At 39.0% G+C, this 20,004-nt stretch overlaps 1 protein-coding gene across 1 annotated transcript in view; it reads left to right on the top strand.

Moving 5' to 3' along the window:
- The window catches only part of PRUNE2 (prune homolog 2 with BCH domain), a 356,369-nt gene that overhangs the window by 27,286 nt on the left and 309,079 nt on the right, over nt 1-20,004 (top strand). The window lies entirely within an intron of this gene.

The raw sequence follows: 20,004 nt of genomic DNA, 5'->3' as shown, positions 1-20,004 counted from the left end.
CTACCCTTCCATGCAGTGGGGCTACTAGTCTCTCAACTCCTTGAGAAAAGTGTCCCCTTGTTTTTTTACTTTTATACACCTGCTTTGAATGTTGTGAAAACAGTCACGTTGGTCATAAATTATAGAAGTTCCAGGATTGATAAGAAATCCTTCCAGTGTGTTAATTAGATGGCTGCTTGTCTCAGGCATTTCCTGTGTTAGCAGTACTAGTGAAAGCCATGTTTTTGATTGCTAGTTTTCAGTGTCACACCTCTGAACTGACCTCGCTTAAGCTGGAGTGCTCTTAGTTAAATGTGTGCATAACTATTAGCCGTTCAGTGTTATGCATATTTTACAAATGTTCTTTCCCCTCTAGTGTACTGTTTTTAATTAATATTGTGCTGATATCACTTTTGATTTAGCTGTTATATGTGTAGAAGTACAAATCAAAATCATTCAGGGCCAGGTTGAGGCTGGCTCTTCACAGGTGTGAGAGAGCAAAGGGACACGCGAGGAACCTTCCCCTTCCCCTTAAGCCTCTGTTCAGGGACTAGCCACTATATGGGTGGGAAGTGCAGCAACTGAGTGTGACTAGTCCTGCAAGTGGCATTAGTCACCTCAAAAGGAGTGGAGTAAGACACGAGCCTCAGGCAGCTGTTACATTTGCTCCTGTTTCTCCTGAGGGCTTTTACTACATTGTAGGCACTTGACATACCCCATCAGTGCAGGTGTTCGCTTTTAGTCCCAGCCCAGTCCTCACACACTGAGCAGGTACATATAAAGCACACCTCATCTAACAGCATTGTGTTTTGTATTACTGACTCCTCTATCTTGTGTTATCCAAAATGATCCTTTACATGCAGATAGGGTGACCAGGTAGCAGGAGTGAAAAATCAGGAAACTTTTTTCCGCAGGAGGATAGTTGCCTATATAAAACAAAGCTGCTAATATCGGGACCGTCCCGCTAATGGGACATCTGGTCACCCTGCATACAGAGGGCCAATCTGGCCAAACACCCAAGACTGTATTTGTGCTGCATCACCAACTCAAACAAGTAAAAATGAGTTTTATGGCTACCAGTGAATGAGACCCCTATGTGCCACAAAGATTGACTCTCAAACTCTGCAAATTTCACGCCTCGCTGACTATGAGACAAGCAGAGTTAAGCTGGAGGGAAGTGGGGAACAGATGTTTTATGATTCGGTCATGTTTTATTCTTTCTCCCTTCCTTTGTTATTTTAAATAGGCTGCCTGGCAGTAGCCGTCATGGCTCTCTTATTGGTAGATGAATGTTGCAAGAAGGTGATGAGGTTCTACCCCATCCCTAATCACCAAGGACTTGATTTTAAGAGCACCCAGAACTCCACTGAACTCAATAGGAGCTGAGGTGCTGGGCATCTTTCTTTCTGCTGCCAAGCTTCTTGGGTGCCTTGAAGTGTGAATTAATTTTTGGCCTTTCAATTTTGTGGTCTTCTTCATTGGATTTCCTTCTGCAGTGACACTGTCAGCAAGGGGAGAGCCTAGTGTCTTAATGGTGTGAGCCCTTCAAACTTGTCCCTCATTGAGTGATGTTTAGTCAGTTGGAGAAGAACCTGTTAGGACATGTTGAGCATTAAGCATGCTCAGGTACAGAGTATTTTGGTATAATATCAAATAACCTAATTTACTCTAATTATGGCAGTTGGGCAGTACAGAATGGGAGAGTCCATGAAACACAGCATTTTGGGGTACAAGAGAGGGATAGTTCCTCTTGAAAATAGGGATTAGTCTTCATCTTTGCAAACACTGCAAGGCCTATGGAAATTCCAGGGACAGCAGTACCAGAGGCTTAGGTCTGCTGGATCTAGTCTGTAGCTTTGTACTGCTGAATATCATCCTGGTGTATTTAAAATGTCAGACTTGGATTTTCTTTCCTAACTTATTCAAAACACTTTTTAATTGCCCAGAGAAGCGTATTTGAGCATGTTTTCTATCAAGATATCTTCTGTGGAGGGATTTCAAAGCTACATACCTTGAATCATACTAGATATTAATTGTACTGGCTAGTATGTCAAAAAGTTAATGTCTAGCTTACTAAACAAGTGATAGAATGTCAGTAGTGTCAGTGACAGTAATTTACATGCTGGCACAGTAATCAATCGGTTTAAAAAACTACATGTTAGAAAGTCAAGAAATGAACAGTTAAAGGGTCCAGCCATGTTCTCAGTGCCATACAGTCCTCCGTCATCCTCCATCACTCCAACAAACTTGCATGGCCCATTCAACTTTAACTTTGGTCCCTAAAATTTGCAAAAATATACAAATGTCAAAATAACCAATAACAAGATGGTTGGAAATGCATTCTTTGAATAAGAAATGGGATTTTATAATCTTCTAATAATTTATTTTAACCGTTGTCTATCATTTTGCTAATTTAGGTGTGTGGTACAGATTAGGCTTATAATGAGGAGCTAGCTTCAGTATTAAATTAAGATGCTTTTGTTACTTCCTGAGAGTATGTGGAATGCAGCTTCTGTGCTCTACACAGGAGCCAGATCTAACATCCAGGTAGCACTAACACAGCTCAGCTGGGAGACAGAGGACCTTTACTTCCACTTTGCACAACTAGTCACATTCTAGCCTATAATTTGTATCCCTTTCTTCTACTACCTACAAAAGACATTTGACCCCTGCAATGTTTTTATAGTTCTAAAAGCAGACAAGTTTCAGAACTGGCCTCAGTGAATATATTGTATCACATTTGACTTTAGAATACTGTTGTTCAGGGAACACCAAGATTTGATTCACAAGCAGTGAAGTGGTTCACAAGAACATTGTTTGAGGCATAACTAAATGGAACTATCTAGGGGAAGGAGATTCAACTGCATATGCACAAAACAATCAATTCTTAGTGATTTCCATGAGTTAAATGATCTTTAATCTGAACCCATCAAGTCACTGATATTACCAGCATTTTTGACTGAAGTTACCTGGAAGTGATTCCTAGAAGTTCTAGAAGTCATTCCTTCTAGTTCTTCTCTTTGCAAAAGAAACATGCTGTAACTGACGTGGCGTTGTTCCAGCCCCTCTGGCCGGAGGTTAGTTTTTGTGATGCTGAGTTACTACACTCTGTTCAAACACTTCCAGAACTCTGTCTGGCTCACAGTGCTTGACAGAAGCACACAAGAGGACAGTTGTTGGCTTGTTCTGATTCACAGCCTTGTCAGGGATGGAGCAATCTGCAACAGCACCAGTAGAGACAGGGATGGATTTGCAAAATCATAGTGTACTGCTCTGCCTGTCACACCTCCAGCAAGCAGAACTCTGTGTCACATAATAGAACTAATAATTAACAATAGGCAAAAACTGGAAAACCTGAGTCTTTTACTTCAGGCAAAATCCTGAAGATATGAGTCTTTACTCAGATAAAACTCATGTTCACCTTCCTGTGAGTTTTGCTTGTATAAATACTTCCGGATTTGCTTCAGTAGTAATGATAATAATTCATATTACTTAGCACTTATGCAGTGCTTTCTGTGTTCTAAGTGCTGCACAGACATTAACTAATTAAACATTATTGAGGACATGAGACACAGGTTTTGCTTTGCTTTAATGCCACAGATGTTGCATCTATAATGTGTTTGCTTCTTTAGAAAACTAACAGGGTCAAACTGTTTTTCCAGCCAACAGATACGTAAGAGCATCTTTTGATGAAGAATTTTCTTAAGCCTGATTATTTGCTTTGGTTTCATGATCTCTCCTGATCTGTTAGGATTTACTGATTCTGATGGTTGCACAGCTGCTGCTGCTGCTGCTACTAATAGTGATAATAACATGATTATATCTACTGCAACCCGTCAGGAATAGTGTGTCATTCACAGATGCATGTTTATTGCTATAGTTGCCATGTGTCATGAAGAATGAAAATGTCACACCTGAAACACTCAGGCTGTGAATGGGTTAAATGAGTATTTAAGAATGATAAAGTCTTTTTAAAATCAATATATCAAGTGATGTTAATATTCTAATAAATGAAATACCTTACATAGTCTTTCATATACCCATAAAAAGTGTGCTCTCTTTTATTATTGGTTTTACAGATCTATAATGAAATTAGAGTCTGTCTTATCTCCTGTGTTTCTATGGGGAAGATGGTTTTATGGATAGGAACTGGGCTGGAACTCAGGATGTTTGAGTTCATATTCCAACTCTGCCATTGACATCCTGTGCAATCCTGAATAAGCCACTCTGCCTCAGTAAAATGAGGATAATAATACTTCTTTACCTCCTAGATGAGTTGTGAAGATAAATTCCGCAATATTTGTGAACTGTTCAGTTACTATGGAGTTAAGCCCTGATTTTTCTATTAAAAATATAGATGCTAATATCCCTTGTTAGAGAAAATGTTTGCTAAAATGTTCTTTGGTTTAGGAAGAAGGTAATAGTGGCAATAATTCAATAATTCCTTCAGTTACCAACTAAGTCACTATTAGTATCACTAGTCGATATTTACATTGCAGTAACACTGAGAGGCCTGAAAAGTATCAAGGTCTATGGTTCTTGGTGCTATACAAACACATAGGAAGGTACAATCCCTGCTCCAACATGTTTGCAATTTGGGAAGACAAGGGACATATGAGGGGTGTGAGGGGTTGAAATACAATCAAATATATACATTTTATTTGTATGTGAGTATATTTACCGCTGTTATTATATTAATAAAGTATCACGTATCCCATCTGCCCAGCATCAATTTTCCGATCTCTTAGAGGCATCTTGGCAGAGATGGATCTTGAGGAAAGTTTAAAGAAATAGAGGGTAGCATTAAAGGAATACTTGGCCTTACTGATCAATTCAGGGAAGGCATTTCATGCATACAAATCAGGATTTTTGTGAGGAGCTGGATGTACACAGCTTTGCATTTTTCAGGCAATGCTCTTTCTGTTTGGGGTTTTATAGATTTAAATTACAGTGAAGTTCTAGGTTAAAACAAGAAATGAACAGAGCCATATCACACACAAACTGCATCTTATTTACATGCATGGCAGCATTTGTTCAAGAAGTAACATGGCCCAAGTGGCGGTTGTTTTCATTACTTTTACTGGGAAGTTTCTCCAAGTCATGATGGAGATTATTCATAGGGTATTGTAGCAAAACTGAGTGCTTGCACTGCTGTTAATTTCTGTTTTATTATGTTATACCCCGAGAGTATATTTTGCTTGTTCTCTGTTGGAATTCCCTTGGAAATGAGAAGCATTTTCTCAATGTGACTTTCCAGGAAAGTCATTTTTTTCTGAGAGATGAATAATACTTTGTGAATTGAAATTTCCGTTTCTCCTCTTTCCTCAAGATGCAATATAGTGAACAAGACATGCAGCTTTCATGGAACCCCCTTTTCTTTATAGTTTCTTATGAAAGCTTGATGATATTTTTGCTGGAGTCTGTGGTCCAACTGTTTCAGTGCTGTGGGCCAGATGCTAGTTTGGACTGGAGGCACCCCCATAGGTCCATTACCAAAACAGAATTCCAGAGAGATGACTCTGAGGATCACCATTGCGCGCTGGCTACCTCATCAGCTACCTTTACCTTCCTGCTGCTGGAGAGAAGTGCTGCATGTGCCAGAGGGAGACTGGCTCTATAAAATGGCCTCTTCGGCATGGCATGACCTCACAAGCAGGACACCATTTTTCTCCACATGTGGCTTGTGCAGCATTTCACTCACAGCAATACTCTCTGTGTTCTGGGAAGCTGCTGGGGGAGTGGATGCCACAGGAGTTCTGGGGCTGGATGGAATTGTCCTGCAGGCCAGGTTCAGCCCACAGTCTGTCAGTTGGACCACTTAATGATAACACAACGAGCAATATCTTTAAAGAGAAGAAAAATAACATAAATAGAGATTCCTAGAAGAGACTTATGTATATAAAAATATGGCCAACAGGTATATGAGTATCTGGTCTTGATCAGCATATGTGAGAGAAACTGAATGCTGATTGACTGATGAGACAGTGCTCTATCAAGGTTCTTATATCACATTCCTCACCCTGATATCTGAGCACACTTTATAATTTTGTAAAGTGTTCTTTACATAGGGCAATCCCCACATGATAGTGTAGCTGACTCTATACTTCCCGCTGCTGGCCCTCCTGGTCAAGGTGGGGTATGTCCCAGAAATGGAAGAGGGGGTCGACACAGCACTTTGTGCTCTGCTGATCTTGGGCCGGTGGAACAACTCCCTTAAGAGACTGTTAAAGCCAGTATAACTTAGAGCAGCCTGGAGGCTCTTATAAATTTCACTTGGGTTTGAAACAGCCCTCAGCTATCTCAAGGATTGGATAGGGGAAGGACAGAAAGGTGGCATAACATCACCTGTGCCTGCTCTCCTTTGATCCTGACAAATGTTGGCCAGACCCAAGGATCTAACCCTAGATTTTAATCTCCTAACCAGCCCAACTTGTGTCCAGGAGAAGGAAAACTCCTTGGTTAAATTTCAAAATATTTTTTCAAAATAGCATTAGTAGTAGCACAATGTGTCCATTTGCAATTTTTTTCTGGCAGATTTGTGTATTATGAAAACAGATTTTTATTTAAGTATTACACAATATACCTATATAAAAACAAGTAACTCTCTCAGCTGTAGCATGGCCGGCATTTTCAAACAACTTTTAAACTAGTTGCCTTACTACATAAATCATAATGTATTCTAATTTAATTTTATTTGAAGAGTTGAACTTCCATTGTCTGTTTTTGATGATCACATCACAGACGTGGCAAACTTTTATTTTCCAGTATAAATATACACATTATGTTTTTGAAATGGTGTCAGATTGGTACATGGATTTGTTTTTGATGCTAAAAAAGCAAGTAAACATGTTAACATTTAATCTTCCAGTAATGGAATTGGAAACAAAATTCTCAGCAACTTACAATGCTGTTCAGAGATATTTTTCTGATGCCTGTTGTGAGAAGTTAGGGTATGTAAAATAAATGATGTATGGAGCTGTAGGAATGCGACTTTTGCAGGCTACCTTATGTCTAAGGAACATTAAACATAGGGTTCTCGTTTAGCAAATAAATAACCATTCATTTCAATGGCTGCATAGTCTGGACTTTTGTGCATATTTTTATAAAGATGAGGAGAGGCCATTAGGGATTTAATATAAAATAAATCGCCAAGGGGTCTTCTTGTAGTCATAGTCTTTCTGCCACATGGTGTGTTACTAATGTGCATAAATGGGCTTAAATGAATTTGTTATCTGTATTACATTTGCAGTATGTATATATTTATATATTATTTTTTAATTGTGTTTAAAAATAAAACATTAAATACATCTTTTGTGTGTATTGAAAACATTGCATTTGTAAATAAATCAACCTTAATTAATTTTTTTTTTTAAATGTCAGTGTGTGAGATCTGCCTATAGGTGTATGTCTATATATATATATATATATATATATATATAATATATACACACACACATACACACACATGCAGAGCTAAATGTACTTTCATTTTCTATTCCAGAAGTATTCAGAGAGTTAAGTCATTACATTACAAGAATGAATAGAACAGTCAAAGATTCATTAATGAAAATACCATAATTACGCAACTCTGCCATTCTGGAGGATGGTACCTGTGCTATTGATGCCCCAGATTGGATGAAGAATCCCATTTGCAATGAATACAGATTGGTTCTAGATGCTGACAAGTTAGGCAAAGCATGTGGATTTTCTTTTGTGGTTGTTTATCCTGCTCTGCAAATGCAGAAGGGAAGCAGGTGGGAATGTGTATGGGTCATCCCAGATTGTTTATTTATGACCGTAACTGCTTATTTATTGACTGTAGGAAAGCAAAAAGTGTCAACAGCAATGTTTGTAGTGATTATTTCCATCCCTTCTAGTCTTTAATTCAGGATTAGATAGCCTTCTACAAAACATACGATAGCCAAGACAGAAGTTATGGGCTTGATGTGGAAATTACTGGGTGAGATATTATGGCCTGCGTTAGGTAGGAGGTCAGATTGGGTGATCATATTTTTCCCTTCTAGCCTTAAAATCTATGAATAACAATGACCAGTCTCAGGGAATGTACTAGTAAATTCAAGTCATGTTAAGCTTGAAGACTGTGCATAATATTTTGTAAGGTATATTTGCTTATTTTATTCTACAGCTACCACCATTATACACAGTATAAGCTGGAAAAACAAAAACAAGATTTGTACTGCTGGTGTCATTTAAGAATGCACTTGGTACACTATAATGTCATTCATAATAATATTTTATTTGTTTTCCCCATTTCTTTCAGTAGCAGTTTATGTTTAATGAAGTTCCAGTGACCTGTACTATATTTTGTTTGGTATCTGATGTAAATCTGTTTCTGGCATATGCTGTAATTAAGGGAGTTTTGCCCATATTTCTTTGCTAGTCAATCTCAGTTTAAAATTCAGACAGCTGGTATGAATTGGCTAAATAAATAAATTTTAAAAAGATATAACCTTATAAGTGTACCCATAAGACAATAAGAACGGCTGTACTGGGTCAGACCAAAGGTCCATCTAGCCCAGTATCCTGTCTACCGACAGTGCCAATGCCAGGTGCCCCAGAGGGAGTGAACCTAACAGGTAATGATCAAGTGATCTCTCTCCTGCCATCCATCTCCACCCTCTGGCAAACAGAGGCTCGGGACACCATTCCTTACCCATCCTGTCTAATAGCCATTAATGGACTTAACCACCATGAATTTATCCAGTTCTCTTTTAAACGCTGTTATAGTCCTAGCCTTCACAACCTCCTCAGGTAAGGAGTTCCACAAGTTGACTGTGTGCTGTGTGAAGAAGAACTTCCTTTTCTTTGTTTTAAATCTGCTGCCCATTAATTTCATTTGGTGACCCCTAGTTCTTGTATTATGGGAATAAGTAAATAACTTTTCCTTATCCACTTTCTCCACATCACTCATGTTTTCTATACCTCTGTCATATCCCCCCTTAGTCTCCTCTTTTCCATGCTGAAAAGTCCTAGCCTCTTTAATCTCTCCTCATGTGGGATCTGTTCCAAACCCCTGCATACATTAGCTTACTCCATATATTAGCTTGTTCTAATCTAATTTTTTATAATAGGCAAATATTTTTTATGTTTTTAAATATATCTGCCATTTAAGAAAGTTAGTAGGTTTTTCCTTTCATTAGAAGTTTACAAGAATATTTGTTTCTAGGTGTAAAGAAAATTATATATATCTATATCTGTATCTATATATATAGATATATATAACAGAACATCTACAGTTTCATTTCGGTGGTAAAGAAAAGGCTCATTATTGGACTTCATTCCTGACTTGTATAAATTTGACTAATTTATCATTTTTATACCCTTCTTGCTTTTGTCAGTAGCACTTCAGCTCAGCTGTTCATGGGGCATAGACACTGACAGCGGGAGGTGCTATTTTGAGAAATGTTCAGCATAAAAATATGTTCATATGATGTATCATACACTTTTTTTAATCCCTATAGAAATCTATAGCCTGGATATTTAATACAAAAGCAATTTTAATATGTGACAACACATTGCTTGAACATATTGATTGAGAACCTATTAACAAAAGTTGTAGATTTAAATTTGATCTTGTACTACGTAGTATTCATTTTGTTTCTTTTGTGGGAGATCATCTAGGCAAGATGTTAAACTGTTAAACCACTAATGTTACCAAATACTAAATTTAAATAAAAAAGTAGAGTCACTTTCTTCTATTATAATTTGCTGAAATGTTTGGATATGCATGTGGTATAATATAAAATTACTAATGAAGACAACTATATATGCCATTTATTCTAGCTATAAAAAGTTACAGAACCTCTAACTGAAGTAGAATATTATCAAAAGGAACTAACTGGTTGGTCACTGAAAATTCTAATCCATGATTTCCAACTTTTTATTAATTTACAAAATTGACAAAAATCCCCTTACAACATGCAATGTTTATTTACAATAGAGATATTTTGTTGAGGATTAAGGCCCCGCATTCAGCAAAGCAATTAAACATGTTCTTACCATGTTCTTAAGTCCATCCCTATTTACAAAAGCATGTTTGAAAGTGCTTTGCTCAATCCGAGCTTAAATACGTGGCAGTTCACTTGTAATATATTCAGTAACCTGAATGATGATACACTACTTATACACCTTCTGCTAAATCTTAGGGGCCTAATCTGCAATCCATAGTCTATCCTTAGACATAGGAATTTCCAAACTGTTGAAACCAATTGTCCTATGTAGGTCAGTGATGTATTCCCAAAATGCAACAACAACTTTAATTCTGATTTACAGAAAATACTTGTCAATTCTTTCATCACTAATGTAAGGATACTTCTGTCTATTTAAAGTTTATAATGCTTGTATATATTTCAGGGTTCCCCTCATGCATCTCTTAGAAGGTGCAGGGAGAATTATCTCAACATCTTATGTTGTCCTTTTTTCTCATCTGCAGCCTCCTGCTTTCAGCCAAAACACTGCAGCACCAGTCAGTAAAAGTTTTCTCTGATGGCATCTTTTCTGTGTTGGCTTCAGTGATTGAGACTCATACATAGTTTCTTCAATAAATAATGCTATTTATGAATGATATATTTTTTTCTTTTTGGTCCTGAATATTATCCTGTGTATGAGGTAATTATCCCTTGTCAGTTGTGTAGTACAGTTTGGATCTGTACACTAGATCTAGAGATATGAAGGAACTATAGGCACTTTTCAGAGTTTCAAGGACTCTGAATATTTCTTTTTCTGAAAACTAATTGCTCTGATTCCTTAACATTCATGAAAAATACTTGTCATTGAAGGTTAACCTGAAAATTTTGAATGCTCCTAGTTTTCTTCTTTGCTGGAGTTGGTTGGTATCAAAAGCATCCTTAACATTGGAGAGACTGTCTACCTTTCCACCAGACCCTGTTGTGTCTTACTTCTTAATTCTTACTTACAAGTGAAAATCACAGAGCCATCCTCAGATATAAACGTGCAGTTCCTGTTTACTTAAATGGAGTTTTATGTGTGTATTTGATGACTTATGGGAATCAACTGCAAGGGTATTTCTCTTTCTAGGTACTTTTATGGCCCCCTTCATCTTCATACCTAAACACCTCTCATTTGCACTGGTATAAATCAGAAGTAACTCCATTGATGTCAATGGAGTGACACTCATGTAAAGCCAGAGTAAAAGGGGAATAGGAGTCAATGAATTTATCCTTAAAACACTCCTGTGAGGGAGGGAAATCTTATCTGCATTTTACAGATGAGGTATTGAGACACAGAGAGACGTGGGATGAGATTGTGCAACTTTTACTCACATGGGTGAATGCTCAGTCTAGGTTGTGTGAAAAAGTGCTCATGGAGCATGAATAAGAGTTGCTCAGTGTAGCTGGTCAGTCTGACAGCCAGCTGGTCTAGTGGTCAGGCAGTGACTTTTCTGTATGCCCATCCTGGACAGAGCCCTGTCAGTTCCTATACAGCAGGCCTCAGTCTCTCCTGTGTGTCCCTTCTTCCCCACTTCAGGTTCCTTCACAACAGAGGGGAAGGGGAGCAGGAGAGGACGACGCAGGTGTTCCACTCCCCCAGATCCCAACATAGGGCCCTAAAGGGATGTTGCATTGTCTGGACCACTTGTTAGCCCACCCCAAGTTACATTCCCCCAGGGTCACTTCCTATCAGGTATGGCTCCTCCATTTACGGTGTGGTCACAGTTTTAGTAATATTTGCTTCGCCTGCGGGGTACAACATCCCGTTCTTCAGGGCCTCTTGTGGATTCACAGCTCTGGTGCAGCCTGTAATACCTTCCCCCTGTCACTGGCCTACCACTGCCTTTTAAATTGTCCCATCATCTGGAGCATACCTTGCAGCTATTGAGGATTGGGGCCTCCCTGGCCCAATACTGCTCCATGTCTTGCTTGGTTTTGCATAGGGTCTGTAAACCTCTCACCTTCAGTCCAGCCCCTTTGTCCAGCATCACACAAGAAGTCTGTGCTAAAACAGGAAACGGAACCCAGTTCCCTGAGGGACTGTCTTTTGCCTTGACCACAAGACCATGTTTCCTCTTCTAGGGCTTGGTTCTAGCCAGGCCTTAATGGATGGGATTTTCACAGTGCTCAGTATTGGCCTAATTCTTCTCCCACTGAAGGCTATGGGTGTGTTTATACTGTCTTCATTAGGAACAGAATAAGGTCAATGCTGAGCACTTTTGAAAATTGGAACCTGAATTCTAATTTTGCCACCAAAAACCAGTAACTGGGTGTCTGTTTGCTCCTATTTGTGCTTACATTTGTTATGGGTGCAAAATTACAGAAATAACTAATTGGAGGCATGAAACTGCAAATACAAAATGAAAAAGCCCTTTGGAAGTTTAAACCCTGGTGTTCAGAAAGAGAGAGGCTTACATACATTGAATAATTTTGACTATGGTCACATTTTACAATTTAAAAATTTCTTTGTTTTTTTTTTAGTGGTTTCCAAGGGATTGCACAATTAATCTTCAGAAATGACAAAACCACCAATAAAATTCTTAATCTTTTGTTTCCATATGACCCAGCAGCACCAGGAAATTCACTCTCCACTCTATTACTAGCTTCACAGAGGGCCCTAACCTGCAAAAAATATGCTTGGCATCTTTGCACAAAAGTTGATTTTTTCAGATTTTTTTTTCTGAATTGTTCCCCTACTGAGTGTAGAGTACTAGGCAGAAAAGATGTTAGAATAGATTACCTGCAGTGGGAATCAGTATATCATATCCTCAGCTGCTATACATTTGCATAGCATCACTGATTTCAATGGTTCTGTGCTGATTTACCTGACCTGAGGACTACTTTATCTAATAAAAAAATGCAGTTATGCGTTTTAATAAACTCTGATTGTAACAGTGAACTGCTGTTCCTTGAAACAAAAGAACTGTGCTTTATAGCCTAAAAATCCTAGTACTGAGCCTGATGCAAAATCCGTTCTAGGTGTTTGATTATGCCCTCTACGGACTTGCCTTTGTTTTTTTTTTTACTTAATTTTTTTTTCATTAGCCATTTCCTTTTGTATTTAGAAACATCACTAGCAGTATTGTTTCTCTGCACTTGTGGCTTAACCTGACATTCCACATGAAGACAAAAGAATGAATTCAAAAATAAAAAAGTGATTTCTCTTTCACATCTCTCAATTCAATATTTGCCATATGGAAGGCTCAGCATCAGTCTCTCAGCAGGCCTAATTTATGGCAACCTCACATTGACTGAACAGAAGAAAAGATGATACAAAGAAAATACCACAAAATTAATATTTTCTCTTGTTTTAGTGTCCCAAATATATTCGGGTTAAGTCCATACAGTTGGGATATGCAGCTGTGGTATACACCATAAAATAGAGTTTGTAAAAACTAAGGTCTCACACATATTTCTTGCCATGGGACTGACTAAAGCTGGTGTGACAGTGTGTGAATTATACTTCACTGTGCCAGTTCGGCACACTGCTAGGCCTGCATCTAGGGGAATATTTACACGATGGAGAGTAGGTGTTAGGAGATGGTACCACTTTCCTTGTGGAAAGGGGAGCTTTATTTTTTGACTGGAGTGCCACCAGCTGAACAGATGAGCTGATCCTGTCATCCTCTGCCAGGATCTACAACAGCAGAAGCCAGAATAAAACCCAGGTGGTTTTTTCCTCTATGTTTTAAAACAGAAAAGCTATATCATTGACATTTTCAAAGGGTCTTATTTTCTTTGAGATTCTGCTGCCTTCTGCAGATCCTGTGCTGTCTCTCTATAAAAATTCCCACCATATGTATACCTCTCTGCACTGGGGGCCCTTGTTGGGGCTCCTGTCCTTCAGACAGAGGAGAAGCAGAGTCCCATTGCAGCTTTGTCAATACCATTCTTCAGTCTATCAATGGGGCAGACTACTGTGGACCAACAGGAAGCACTCCCTCCTCCAAAAGGCTGTGTGTTTTTTCCTCAGTGTCCCCAGCGCAGTAGGCAGGAGAAGGGGAGAAGGAAATGACCTAGGGTTAACCACATGGGAAATCAAACAGTATCACTACACACTGCGCTGGCAACATGCCTTAAAGTTTCAAGCTTTTAAAAAAAGTAATCTGGGAACAGTTAAGATATATGTACAGTCAACTGTACAAAGAAACTTGCTTTCACTTGAGTGCTTTCAGTTTTGCTACATAAATGGACACATCTATTTGACAGTATGATCACAGACCTATGGCCCTGTAAAGTTACAAAAATAAAATACAAAACTAGGCATGGCTTGGGCTCCCTCTTTATTGGTTCTGCAGCAACAACAGTTTACTAACTCCCTTTCCAGAGGTGTTCTGACTAATGCTGGTTAGAAACTTAGGCATCTCCATGCCAGATCAGACCAGTGGTCCGTCTAGTCAGGTATCTTGCCTCTTTGTGTCCATGTGCTTAAGAAGAAGGTGCAAGATAATCGTGTATTGGCCAACTGTAGAAAATTTGAATCTTGGTAAGTTAGGAGTTTTCTTGTACCCAGAAGCATGGAGGTTTGTATCCCTTAACGTTTACGTGTTTTAGAAAAATCTCATCCTAAATCCATAAATGAATTGGACTCAATGGTCTCATCAAATCCCACAGACACATTCAATAGTAGTTTAATTTCAGCCTATTAAAAACTCTACTTACAGCTTCATCTGCCAACTGGAAAAGACTTAGAGTTTCTTATATATTAAGGGATAAGACATCTCACATGTAATAGACGCTTATTTATTTCATTTGGAACCAGTGAGTGAGTACTAGATGCTAAATCCAGAATATATCTTCGACCCATTATTACAGATTCAAAAGACAAGCATGTTTTCAAATGACACTGTGCGCTGCCAATGATGTATCAACATTCTATGCCATTATTCTTCTCTAAATGTGATAGTAATGTGATGTGTTAACATAAAAAAAAAGTTTGACTCCACAAAAGCAGCTGGAAGTGGACAACCACAATATGCATAAATCTAATTCCTACCATTAGATGCACACTGATATATATTGTTAAAAGTTCATCATAGTTAGGATTCATTTTGAGCAAAATACTTGCACTGGAACACAGTTGCTATGGTACATGAATAAGTTTGGGAATATTCATTTTTTAGTGGCAATTCAGAATTTGTATTTTTTTTCATCTCTCTGAGATGTTGAACGGGTTTTGGAACATATTGGTGAGAAGGACCATACATTTCAGGTGATAATCAAGTCCAAAAACTTTTTATGCCAATGATTTCATAATCTTTCCTTGTGTTTTGTTGGTAATGAAAGGCCAAATCCTGCACTAGCCTTTACTGTGATGGGGAACAGGAACACAGTTCCCCTGTGCATAATATGCTACAGGGACCATGACATCCTGGGTAAGATTCCAAAGGGATTGGTTAAGGGTTCTACACTGGGATGTGGATTACTGTTCCTCTGAAAAGGAACAGCGGACATCATGGCCAGTGCCTGCTGCTGACACCACCATGCACATTAGCCAACTTTGCAGCTGTCCGTATCCTCTGACAATCAGACTACACATACTTGGAGCTATGCTGTATAGCTCACCCTGATATTACGTTTCTCCTCTCTCTCACTACCTATCCAGTTGCTGCATAGTGGGAGAAACTTTCTATGCCCTTTGCCTCACTACTGCACCCAGTGGTGAGTTAATGTGCAGGTTCATGCCCAGGGGCCCCACCCAATTTGGAGATCCCCCTGGGAGCACTTAAACTTGTATAGAAATGGAGGGTCACCAGTGCTAGAACTGTGACCTCACCCCCTGCTCCTCCTCTTCCCCCTGAGGTCCTGCCCCCTGGCCAGGCTGGAAGCCAGAGCTGGGCCATAGTAAGAGCAGCCCAGGGAGCCAGGCCACCGTGGGGAGCCCCTGCCCTCCACCTGCCCTGGGCGGGGTGCCAGAGAGCAGCCCTCAACCTGTGTCCTCAGCCCCCAGGGCATTCTGACCTGGACAAGTGGAGGGTCTGGGGCTCCCCACATCAGCTCGGCCCCCCCTGGGCGGCTCTTACTACTGCCTGGCTCCAGCTTCTGGCCTGGCCAGGGAATGGGGCCTTGGGGAGAAAGAGGAGGAGCAAGGGTCAAGGCCCCCTGGTGAGGGAGGGCTAAGGCACACCTCAGCCTCCTACTGGGAAGAGGCTGGCACCACTAACAGGCTGTGCTTCATGGCAGGGGAGCATATCACCTTATCAGCTGTCCTGCCGCGAAGCACAGCCCCTGTCACTGCCGCTCCGCGCCTACCTGAGCCTACTACACCCATGTTAAAAAGTGGGCAGACATGGCTCTCACACTTTTAAGGGGAGGCCTTGGCCCCCTGGGGCTTCTGGGGTGTGGAGGGTCCAAATTTTCTTTGTGCCCAGGGCCCCAATAAATCTTAATCTGTCTCAAACTGCATCCCAGTGTGTGCTTGCCACAAGATGTGTCATGAAGCCCATAGTTTAATTAGTATAACAACTATTCTTTTTAAAAATGTTACATATGTTGGTTTTTAAAACCAAATATATTTAACAATAACTCCAGGGAGGGCATGTGCAGGGCATGAGATAAGCTGATTGTTGCACACCATCCACTGCATGTTAGTCTGGTGTTTTAAAAATATATTAATATTTCAACAGTCAGGAAAAGAGTCCATGGTGGAAGTCAGTGATGACTGGTAACTGACGGGAGTGAGCTTGATGCAGGAGAGTGAGTTTGCAGCATCTACCAGGTCAGGGAGGCCTTTTTAGAGGTAGGGGTCAACATGAGACAGAGTCCTTTGTGAGAAAGGCAAGCAGAGGAGTATCCAGGCAGGCTGAAATGGCAGAGCATAGCACCAGGGGAAGAGTGAGGGGTAACAAGAGATGAGGTGTGACCCAGAATAGACACAAAGAGCAGACTTATAGACTAAGAAGGTGCTATTTTTACATCGACAATTTCTCAACATAATTAGATATTAAATTTCACTTGCAAAAATATTGGTATTTGCACATCAAACTGTGCCCCTGAAATGTCCCTCAATGCATGATTAAAATCTTGATTTGAAACTCTATCCCTTGTACTGTAAATGAACTTGATCTAAATAAAAAAAGATACAGGAACAGTAAAATGTAGAAAACCACTACCTTCAGAGATAGGTTGACTAGTTCTGAATGCTGTATGTGAGGTAAAGAGACATCTTTATAGATAGAGATAGATGGATATGTAATGCCTTGTATAGGCAGTGTCTTTTCTCGCAGTGCTTTGATTTGTTTCCGTGAGAAATGTTGGACTGTCTCACTTAAGCGTCACCTACATATCTGGATAAACAGGACATTCTGCTATGTGACGTGTACAGATGTGTTTGCTCCATTATCTTTTTATCTTCGATTCTCTCTCTCCCCTTTTTTCTTTTTAAACCTAATAGGTTGGTACTTATTAACCCTATGCATTTGTCTGTTTGGGAGCCTTCTCCTGTGGTGGTTTAGAGCTTTCTCAGAAATGGGTTCAGTCTCTGAATGGTTTTCGTGCTGCAAGTGAGTTTTGAAAGGACTAAAAGAACCAGAGGTGCCCAAAACCAAAACATTTTGTCTTCTGGAGAAAGTGGGATGTCTATCATGGTCATATGATATGTAAAATTAATGCCAATTCCACAGATTAAAGAAAACTGGAGGAAAACACCCACTATCCAAATATAGAAGGGAGTTTTATACTGAATCTGAACTGTATCCGATAGTATTTGAGACATAAGCACGGAAAGTACTGTTGAAGCTCTTCATAAAAGTTTAACTGAGAACTTTTTGCTTGTTGCTGTTTAATTAGGCGAAGCTACACAAAAATCTTTGGAAAATGCTCTCTTTTGGTCAAAAGATTTGAGTAACTTTTTCGTGAGGAAAAGATCATAGTAGTTATGCAATATCTCTGCAGTGCTGCTTCAGTCCTGCTCTCTTGTTAAGTTTTGTAGCTACTTCTGAGGTTGTATTTTGTAAAAATGTTTCTCTTCAGCTAGCGAAAGTTTGTTTATTTGGAATGTTAAGTGCAATTATATTGACATATGGTGATAATGTGATAAAGCATAAGGGTTAAAGGTTGAAGGAACCATGGCTTGGCAATTAGCAATGTAAATGAAACATTCATTATCTAACATGCTGAGAAGTTGATGAACTGTACAATAAATCTGAGCCCAAGTCACTACTGAGATAAGTCATTTCAGACATTACAGTATTTATGAGTATCCTGGACAGTATTTTGAATTTCCTGATGAAATATCTTGTTGTATGGAAATATTTTATCCATTAGTTTAGAGTAACTCTACAGAAAAGTCACAAGACCCTAAGCTATGCTGCAAGCAATACAATGTGGAACAGGAAGAAATGTGAGCGACATTAAAGCTCGCATTGTCTAGACAATTTTCAATATAAAGTTGTTGGGAAAGATTCTGATCTCAACTACTGCAGTGTAAATTGTCTCAAATGACTTAAATTGACTTAATTGAAGTCATTTCATATTACAGTGGTGTAACTGAGATCAGAATCTGACCCATTGTGTGATGTGTTGTAAATGTTCAAAAAAGTTACATATACTGCACATAAAATAATTTTCAATAATCACACAGGAGGCAAGCTAGTTCAATGGAAGGCACAGAACTTATGTGGAATCATATATTTAAGATGCTATAAAGATGAGAGTGACTGCCTTCCAAAGTTGGCAATAGTTAACAGTTTATTAATGCCTTTTAAAATATTATACAGCAACTAGGAACTATGCGCTAAATTCAGTACTGAGGTAAGAGAGTGCCTCTTCAGTGTTGCTATTCCTATTTACCAGGGCTGCATTTGGCGGTATATAAATGGCACAATACAATAAATAATATTCCAAGAAATGCATAGATATATTTAGTAGAAATAGCCTACAAGGACATGGAGACCTGTGAACCCAAAATTAGAGTGAGTTTTCTTTTCAATGAGTTACATAAATGCGCTTGATTTAAAATAAAATTGGTGAAAAGAGAAAATATATTTGACTCAAAATTATTGAAGATCAGTTAATCTCCTTTAAAGGCTATCTGTTTAATGTTGTCATGGAAAGTTATACACTGTCTATACTATATCATATGTTTTATATCTGTGTTGGACTGCAACTTGTTTATTTGGACAGTTTTCCCATTCTGTAGTAGCCATATTTCTCATTATCTGGACAAAGTGTTTGAATGGGTGAATATTAATTTCTTATAGTCCTTCTGAGGAAGAGCCATGCTCCACATTCTCTTCATTCTAGTTGTTTGAAATACATTAATAATAAATAATGATAATAAACAATCAACTTTATATTTATATAGCACCTAGAATCCTAAACCAAATCCTGAAGTTCTTACTTAGTAATTACTCAAACACCCTTCCCTCACATCAAGGTCTATATTTAATCTATGTCACTCTCACTTCATTCATCAACAGTTTCTCTGTGTAGAAGGGTGACAGCTGTTTAACAATACAAAAAGACCCAATGCAATATTTCAGACTAGAAAGTGAGGAATACAACTGAAAATGCAAGGAGTACATAGGCAGTCTATGGGAAAAGTGGGGAAAAGAGGGCTGAGAGAGATAAGTCTCTTTAGATCTAAACCTGTAAAAGTACTTTATCTTTCTATTGACTGCTTCTGAAGCCAATTTTCCTTTTTTTCTTATGCTTCCTTATAGGCTTTCTTTTGTATTGAAAACTGTTTTCAATTTATAAATAAGACCAAATGAAAATGTTGGAAACTGTAAAGGACTTATACAAATGTGACTTTTGTTGGTGACTGTAGTTTTTCACGCTGATCGGTATCATCTCAGTTACACAGTGCCCTCTCCATCTTTCTACCTGTAGTCTCTTGTGCTATATTTACAGTGATAGCTCTTTAGGGGCAGGGGCCATCTCTTTGTTATATGCTTGTTGTATCCCTAGCACAATGGGGCTGGTACTTTTAGGCATTACAAGTAGATAAGAATTGCTTAGTTTGGACACCCTCCACATTGCAGTCACTGATGTGTTCATCCTCACAAATAGCCCTGTGAGATAGAGAAGTACTAATGTCCCCATTTTACAGATG

This window comes from Gopherus flavomarginatus, chromosome 3 (genome assembly GCF_025201925.1).
Source record: "Gopherus flavomarginatus isolate rGopFla2 chromosome 3, rGopFla2.mat.asm, whole genome shotgun sequence".
NCBI classification, from domain to species: domain Eukaryota; kingdom Metazoa; phylum Chordata; order Testudines; family Testudinidae; genus Gopherus; species Gopherus flavomarginatus.
The sequence above is the reverse complement of the archived record's forward strand: the minus strand, read 5'-3'. Positions and strand labels throughout refer to the sequence as shown.